The 9,364-nt window shown below is 53.5% G+C and overlaps 1 protein-coding gene across 1 annotated transcript in view; it reads right to left on the minus strand.

Annotated features, from left to right (window-relative positions):
* Positions 1-5,042, minus strand: part of LOC116958570 (scavenger receptor cysteine-rich domain-containing protein DMBT1-like) — a 115,221-nt gene extending 110,179 nt beyond the window's left edge. Inside the window, exon 1 of the mRNA XM_032981276.2 lies at positions 4,982-5,042. The gene's annotated coding sequence lies outside the window, so the exon portion shown is untranslated. The remainder of the gene's footprint in view (positions 1-4,981) is intronic.
* Positions 5,043-9,364: the final 4,322 nt, after the last annotated feature.

A 9,364-nucleotide genomic window follows, 5' to 3' on the forward strand; every position in this document is an offset into this window, starting at 1 on the left:
TAATGTTGGAGCCAGAGGACATCCCTGTCGCACCCCAAGGTGTAGAGGGCATGGCTCTGACTGACGGCCATGTAGTTTGACGCGGGGCCGCTCACCATCATGAAGGTCCTTAAGGATCGTGAGCAGTGGGTCAGGGACTCGGAAAGCACGAAGAACAACCCAGAGGCCAGGCCTACTGATGGTATCATAGGCCTTGACCAGGTCAATAAAGCACATACTAAGACGCACACATGGACCTACAGACACGCAAAGAAATGGACTAACACTGACTAACATGGAGGCATGCACACACAGCGACTAACACATGCACATGGACTGACACACACACACATATCGACTCACACAAACACATCGACTTACACACACACAGAAACTCAGACACACGCATTGACTTACACACATATCGAGTGAAACGCACACATGTATGGACTTACATATGTATCGCCTTGGATTCACTCGGACGACAATCGCCTTTCTTCCACTTACTTTTATTTCCATCGTTCCACACACACACACTTTATAATTTCTCCTCTCCGCGCTCCGCCAACTCGAACACTCGAATTACCCTCAGCACCGTCTGCTCATACTCCTTGTCTCCACACACAGTCTCTTCTTCTCTCACCGCACACACAGTGGTTCTATCTCGATCTCCTCACACACAGTGACTCGTCTATCTCTTCACACACAGGGACTTGTCTATCGCTAACTCTCCCTGTGTAGTGATTGTAGAATCACTACTGTGTACACACGCACAAGCGTGACGTCACTGTGCGGGGGAGCGTCATGACCACGCGGGTCTACACACACGCATGACGTCATCCCGGCTGGAGGCGGGAATGACGTCAGGGCCGGTTCTGGGCTCCGGGAGGCCACGAGGGTGGTGTGAGGCCGTGGCACTCTCTGTGACCCCGGCTGGACACGTGACTGGACCCCAGTGGGGGCTGGGGGCCTAGGGGGCACCTCGGAGGGCACGTGGACAGCAGGGGGGCTTCGAGAGGGTTCTCGAAGGGAGGCGTGGCCGGGGTGGGGCCCGGGCACGCCGAAGCCCATATAAGCAGCCTCCTCACGAGGTTCGAGGCTGCCCGTATCAAGAACGAAGATGCATCGTGAAGACGCCAAGAGGAGTCAAGCTTCCAGTCAGCGGACCTGGCAGTAGCCACCTGGCTGGGTCACGCTAGAGTATTTGATAAGTATGTGTTAGCTAGAGTAGGTTGGTGGTCACCACCTTATGTGCAGTGTTATATTACTTACCGTTCTAATAAATCAGCGTTGCCTCCCAAGGAGTCGTGTGTGCACCTAATTCGAACCCACTACATTTGGTGTCAGAAGTTGCGGAAAAATAAATAACGTTAGGTGTTATCCTAGTCAGTATAATATGTGCACGATTACTACAACTTACCTGCTCACTTTCACACGACGAGGAGGCGAGACGATCATCTTCGGGGCAGCCCCGGGGTTCTGCAGCCTCGGTGAAGGAGGGAGATGGCGCTGCAGGCAGGGCAGCAGCACGCACATCACGTCGCTGCTTCGCCGCCATCGAGAGAGAGAGCGACGGAGCTGGAGGAGAGAGGACGCCGCCGCCGCTGCTGCGGGTGCCTGGGCGGGAAATTCGCGCGCGCATGGTGCACGCGCGGCCGCCATCTTGGCGGGCGGTCGGGACGCGGTTCCCGCCAAAACGCCGCTCCCGCCATTCTCAACGCCTGTGGAGGGAGATCTTGGGCCGTCTTGGTGGCATCCTGTGCTCACCATCCAAGAGTCTTCAGGTTCCACAGTGCAGCCTCCGTTCCTCACGGCCTCTCAGGCGAGTCGTGACACAATGCACCCGGCCCTAAAAACACACTTCACCCATCTTGCGTGCGCCGGGTTGCGATTAGGTGTTTTTTTTACTCGCTGGGTTGCGAAGCGTGTTAGTTGGGTTGGGTGCGTGGTAGATTGACGCGGCGCCCGTGCGTGTGTCTGCTTTGTAACAGTGTTAAGTACGGCGTCGGGATTGTTATCTTAAGGAGCCAGTTAATTATTAATTCGGCTATGTGGGGGGTCTCGGGCTCCGTTAAGATCCAGTGAATTGCCGGGTTAATGATTTGTTGACACTTTGTTTGATTGCCGTTGCGGAGTCGCGATTGTTTTTGGATATACAGTATGGCGCTTCGCTCGTGAATGTTGTCAATGTGTGACTGCGAAACTTTGCTTGTGAGTGTTAACAATGTATGCTTTGTATGGAGCTTTGTTCGTGATTGTTAATATATAGCTTGTGCCACATTTGTTAAGGAAGTGTTGATTGTATGGGATTTTTCTCGAGATCACGATGTGTGGACTGTGTGTACTGCATAGACCGTCTCTCTGCACTGATACGGGTTGTGACGTACATTGTTGTGATCCTTGTTGCGGATCGTTAAATTGTGATGGTGACATGGTGCCAGTGATTTGGATTGTGCTGCTGGCTGTGGCTAATCTGGGCCCAAGATCCTGACCAGACTGCCCCCCTGTCATTGTTGCGTGTTGACACGAGTGTGGTCCCGTCATGGTGTGGCTGACGGCTTGACCTGACAGCCCGGAGATTGAGACACTCCGTGGCGTGTCTATCCTAGTGGGCAGTTCGCTCACATGGCTCGGAGAGTGTGGTCCCGTCATGCTGTGGCTGATGGCTTGACCTGGCGGCCCGGAGATCGAGACACTCTGAGGCGCGTCTGAGACAGTGAGCCAGAGGCTCAGGGAGCTTGTGGTGAGTTGCTCGCTCAGCTCGGTTGGTACAGCTAAATGCTGCAATGCGAGGCTTGGAGAGAGGGGTTGGTGTGTCCTCTCAACCCGGTTGGGACAGCTGATTGCTGCAATGCGAGTCCTGGAGAGAGGTGTTCTTGTGTCTTCTCAGCTCGGTCGGAACAGCTATATGCTGCGATGCGAGTCTTGGAGAGAGACTGGGTTATAATTCCCCCGATACGGCCGACACGTGCGCGTCGGAAAGGCGGGGGGTGCTAGCGAGTGGCATGAGATGTCTGGGTTGGCCTTCAAGGGAGGGCTTCTGAGTTGTGCGAGCGCGGGAAACGCGCGTGGGGCCGCCAATTTGTGCGAGCGCGGTAAACCGCAGGGGATGCGGCCGCCATTTTGTACGTGCATGGGTATTTGTGTGAACCATTTCTGGGCAAGAGCAGGCATTTTTTTTTGTCACGTCGATTTAACATTTTTTTACAAAAAATGTAGATACTGAGGCAACGCTGAAGTGCGACTTCTTTGCCCAGTACACGGGTCAACCTGGAAGCATGACTTCCTTGACCCGGGATGTTGTACAACATCCAACGGTTGTACCTTTGGTTGCAGCATACTGGCTCGACCTTGAAGAGTGACTTCCTTGAGCCAGTACATGGGTCGACCCTGAAGTGCGACTTCGTGACCTGGGACGTAGGGAGACGTCCGGAATGTTAAGTGGTGTTTGTAGGTGGGTGTTAGACTTTTGGTCTTCGCCCTATTGCCACCTGTGGGGTGGAACGGTAACAGGGCGGTGTGAGACCCTGCCATCTATGGGGTGGTTGTGTGGTTTTGGTTTGATTTACCGGTGTTGGTTGTGCATCCAACGCGTCGGAATCTATGTATTTTTGTTTTTATTTCTTCCGCCGGGTGGAATACGATCATCTCCACTTCCCTGGGCCGGGTGGCTGTCGTGTCCGACGAGCTGAGGCGTGGGCTTGTGGTGCTGTGCCTCAGGAGGTGGTTTCTTCTTGTCACAGGATTCCTGCACCTGCCGCCCTTGGAGTCGCCGGTTATGCTGACTGGATGTGGACTTGAAGGGGAGAGTGGAGCGCCCGTACGTCACTCCTGCTCATCCTGTTGCCCAACTCCTGGGGAGGGGCCGTGCCCTTTTTGGGCCTTTTTCAAGTTCCCCCAGGACCTCCAGGGAGAGCGTGCTCGCCTCCCCTGGAGGCTCGGCCACGCGAATTCGTTTGAAGACTGGCCGCTGTCCATGACTCTCACACCTTGTTGATTGCCTACACCGTTGTCAAGCAGCCACATTCATATGTCGGTGCATGCGTACAAATTCACACGGATTGGCTGTGCTAAGGGATAAGTGGGTTGACCAGTTCTTTTGGTGTACATGTTGTTGGTTCCCCTCATTCCATACATTCTTCCCTTCCCCTCCTCTCGGTGTGTGTACATATGTTTCTCGGGGTGATTATTGTCGGTCGCCGGTTGTTTGTTGACGTTGTTGTTGGAGGCACACTGTTTTTTTTCTGTATTGTCACAGCCGAGACGGCTGTTTTTTTTACATGGGGGAGGGTGATGTAGTGATTGTAGAATCACTACTGTGTACACACGCACAAGCGTGACGTCACTATGCGGGGGAGCGTTATGACCACGCTGGTCTACACACACGCATGACGTCATCCCGGCTGGAGGCGGGAATGACGTCAGGGCCAGTTCTGGGCTCCGGGAGGCCACGAGGGTGGTGTGAGGCCGTGGCACTCTCTGTGACCCCGGCTGGACACGTGACTGGACCCCAGTGGGGGCTGGGGGCCTAGGGGGCACCTCGGAGGGCACGTGGACAGCAGGGGGGCTTCGAGAGGGTTCTCGAAGGGAGGCGTGGCCGGGGTGGGGCCCGGGCACGCCGAGGCCCATATAAGCAGCCTCCTCACGAGGTTCGAGGCTGCCCGTATCAAGAACGAAGATGCATCGTGAAGACGCCAAGAGGAGTCAAGCCTCCAGTCAGCGGACCTGGCAGTAGCCACCTGGCTGGGTCACGCTAGAGTATTTGATAAGTATGTGTTAGCTAGAGTAGGTTGGTGGTCACCACCTTATGTGCAGTGTTATATTACTTACCGTTCTAATAAATCAGCGTTGCCTCCCAAGGAGTCGTGTGTGCACCTAATTCGAACCCACTACACCTGTACCTACCTATACCGTAATCTCCACTCTGCTAACGCTAACTCTCACTATCGCTATTTATTATCCTCTGGGTTCGGCTCTCAATCTATTTCCCACTAACACTTACCGGCTTCCACTCTTCGCATCTCTCTCTACCCGCTGCTGTCTCCACTTCTCGCCAACTCCCCCGCCGTCCAAATCACCTCGGGTTTTTATCCCCTTTCCAATCAGCCTTAATTAATTGCCACGTGCCTCGCTGGCATTTTCCCACCAGCTCCGCACCTGTCCAACGGCCCAGACTCCGTGACGCCGCCACTTAACGCTAACAGCCTCTCGACCAATCACAGCCCTCGTCCCTTGACTCCCTTAATTACTTTGGCTTGTTTACGCCACCTGTGACTTCATCACCTGCCCGACCTTACACACTGTTTGTATGTACTGTATATGGCCAATTTACCCATCTGTATTTTCTACTCCACTACACATACACATGGACGTACACACACACATTGACTGACACAGATAGACACACAAACGCCCATAGACCTACACACTGACATGGAGGCATGCACACACATCGACTAACACACACACAGCGATTGATACACACACATGGACTAACACGCAGACTTGCACTGACACACACATACACACATGGACGTACACACACACACACACATCGGGCGTTGTCCGTACTAAAAAAGACAGACACACACATGGACTTACACACAGACGCATGGACCTACACGCACACACATATGGACTCAAACACACACACATGGACGTGCACAGCAATCCCCGATGATGGCACAGCTATCAGCATCGCAGTACTACGTATCAGTAAATAGGGGGATGTGAGCAATCGAAACAATAGAAATGCATAGAAGAAATAAGCTGAAAAAAGTGTACAAACAGCAGCAAGTAAATTTTTTTTTCAAATTTTCTTGTTGTGGTTTCAAATTTTCTTGCTGTGGTTTTCACACCTGATGATGATTGCTTGTGTTGCAGTCGAAATGTCGTGAGAATTTTATTCTTTTATATTTTTATTATTTTGTTGTTTCCCTTCTATGTGACTTTACCGAAAGAACCAAGAATATGAATCCCTGCAGTCACGAAAGCTTTAAATCATAAAATAATACTACAATAATGCTATCTAAGCACTGTAATAATATTAACATCTACAGACTTGATAGCAGTAACTGCACGCATCGTGTTGGGGGGGCGAAGAGGACATCACACTGTGAAGAAATATCCGCAGTGTTATGTGTGAATGTATTGCATGTTAAACGCGTAAAATAAAATGTCCCCCGTGAGCTGGACCGAACGCGCATCACTTGGCAGGGTCCCCCCCCCACGCAATTGGCGTGAATTGGTATAGCATAATCGCACTAAATCGCTAATTTTACTAATTTAAAGGTGATGGACGTGAAAAAGGAATAGCCTATTCCCACCGCGGGGCTTAGGGCATGCTGGCTGGCAAAAAAATTTCGACAAAGCCCACCGTTAGAGAGCCAAATCCCCCGCAAGCGCCAGTGCGAGGAGACTTTTATATATAAGAAGAATGATACATCACTGACCCGAGTGGTAAATTATTGTTTAAATGAATCCCACGACTTGGCAAATGTAGAGCAATGCTCACCTCTCCTCACATGCTGTGAGTCACAATGGAACGCCTGTTCACAATGTCCCCTTTTTAAAGAAAAATACAGACAGGTTACAACAAAATAGAGTTACACCCGAAACCAGGTTGATCCAGAATGGGTGTTTCTCAACAATGTAAACACCATAAACTGATAAAGAACAAGCACGCACAGCGAACGTGCTCATACCACGGACGCATGCCCATAGAGTGCTGGTGGGGTAGTATCAATGTCATGTACCATGAACTCCATGGTGTTTGCACCATTGGTATTTGAATGCAAATTCTTTACTCAAGGGCAAAATACAAACTTGCAACTTCATAAAGCTCAATTCTTCAGTGTTAAGATGTTCAAACACCGAATTGACACGCATGACAAGGCATCATCAATTCTGCATTAGCCACACATCATCACACTTGTAAAACATGCAAACGAACGTGATTCAATAATCATGTCGTTGAAACCAATTTGGCTACACCAGAGACAAGCTCCTTTATGGCCTTCTCTCATCACCACTGTTAGACTCGAGAACAACGCCAAAAAGCCAACATTAGAGGGCCAATGCAAATGTGAGAGCATTAATAGCTCGGGTCGAGCAGTTATATCTGTAGAGGTGTTATTCCGCACTTCCCATGTTGTCAGCGGGGGGCGGAAGAGTGACTACGCCAATGTTAAAGGACTATGGCCAAAGGGGCCAACGGTGATCTCTGGGATAACGGATCCTGGGACACAATCCCCAAACCCCGGAAGGGGGGATTGGGGGATAACGTCACCCTTCCAGGACCTGGTGGAAGGTTCTGGAAGGAAGGCGTGGCCAGGGCGGAGCAAGTCCCGGACCTGTATATAAGTCGGTCCTTTGAACGATAGAGTCAGTCACCTCCAAGCTGAAGACTGAAGACCTGGGATGAAGATAGGACCCTGGACGCCAAGCTCTGCCGTCCTTCTAAGGGCCAGAGCTCAGTGAGGCCAGTGGTCAGGGGAAGATAGGACACTGGAAGATAGGAACCTGGACCCCAAGCTCCGTCGTCCTTCTAAGGGCCGGAGCTGAGTGAGGCCAGCGGCCAAGACCCGAAGACCCTGGCATGGTTGGGTCAGCATACCCTCCCCTAGGGCCCCTAGCCAGAGAATGGGGAATTAGCGGGGTGCCAGTGTTAGGCCCGTGTTGTCCGGAGGCCATACCTCCCCAGGTATCAGGTGAAGGGGCCGCTACCCCTTGTGTTAGGGACCCTGTAAGAAGTAGAGTGTTAAATAAATATTGTGTGGTGCCTCAACTGGTGTCTCCCCTTGTTTATGACCCGCTACAACTGATGTCAGAAGTGGACAAATTATGGAAACCAGGAGTAAAATTCGTACCTTGAGCCCGGGCGAAAACGTCGTTGGCTCAGCTGCTGCAACGGCATTCGCTACGGAGGATGGCGGAGCTGTACCCCCGCTCAGCTAACGCCCCAGCTGGCGGACAGCTCGCCGGCGCCGGGAGGGGCGGTCCGAGCTGCACACTCCCCCTCGCTGAACTGCTCCATGCCACGGCCTCCATCCTGGAGAAGATAAATTGCGGGGGTGCAGCAGTGGAGGTGGTGGACGGAGTGGGGATGCCATCAACGGCCATTCCCGCCGGCGAGCCGGCCGAACAATTTGAAAATGCAGCCATTGGAGGCAGAGTTACTGCCAGAACCAGAAGTCGGCTGCATCATGTGGGCAGCCTGGACCAACCGGAGAACGCCACGCCATCGGCAGCGGACATACGCGGGGCTGACCAACCAGCAGCCGCGCGTCATTAGCAGAGTGACCGGCTGGGGAGGACGCCATTATGCCAGTGGTTGGGAAGAAACAAGTGGACGCTGGGCTGCTCAACACGGGATGGGCGCCATTTTTCCAGCAGCGCCTGCCCGTCCTTAAAGAGTTTGTGGCGGCGGGGGGCAACTGGGGAGCGTTCCACTGACGCTTCCTTGCACACCAGGAAATGGCGGCCTGGACCAAGGCAGAGGTGCTGCGTGCGCTCCTGGCCACCTTGGACAATGACGCTCTCGCAGCCTTCATCACCATCCCCAAGGCGGAGCGGGCGACTATGCACTCGGCGCTCCATCGCATGTCGCAAATCTACAGGCCCCCATCGGACAGTCGCCATCGCTTTGAGGAATGTCGGCGGGGAAAGTCGGAGTCGCCACTCGCTTTCGCAGTGCCTTGCTTTCCATGGCGAGGGCTGCCTTTCCTTGTATGGACAACGAGGCCATTGACGCCCTCATCCTCCAGAAGCTGTTGGCGTTGGCCTGCGAACTTGGTTTCATCATCCAAGCTGCGGACGACGACGACATGTCTTCACTGCGCGCCGCCAAGGCCATCCACGGGCATCTGCTGTTCCTCCGTGACTCCGGAATCTCCACCTGCGCATCGACTTTGGAGTCCTCCTGCACGACTGATGACGACTGCACCTTCGCTGCGGGACGACCACCTGCCTGGAGGTCGGCTGACCACCCACGGCACCGGGACGACCACCAGCGTCGACGGATCTCTCCGCGGTGGGACGTCACGTGCTTCAATTTCGGTCTGCGTGGCCACATATCCGCTGACTGCCAGGCACCTCGACACTGCACCTCTGACCCTCGGGCACCATCGACGGCACGGAAGACACAGGCGAGTCACGGCACCTCACCTGTTTGGCCCCTGCATTCACCGTGCACACTTCACTGCGCCGCGACGCGTGTTCACCGGGTGTCGGACGACGTGCGACGGGACTGCAGCGGGTTTTGCAGGGAACTCTGACCTGGTCAGTGGTAGGAGTTAACCCATAGGGTTGTCGCTGTGACCGCGGGATCCTCGGTGGTCATGGGTTCCATAGAGGGTGTCGAATTTCGCGTGATGATCGACATAGA

The sequence above is a fragment of the Petromyzon marinus genome, chromosome 80, assembly GCF_048934315.1.
Source record: "Petromyzon marinus isolate PM22_M1 ecotype Great Lakes invasive population chromosome 80, UKy_Petmar_22M1.pri1.0, whole genome shotgun sequence".
NCBI classification, from domain to species: Eukaryota; Metazoa; Chordata; class Hyperoartia; order Petromyzontiformes; family Petromyzontidae; genus Petromyzon; species Petromyzon marinus.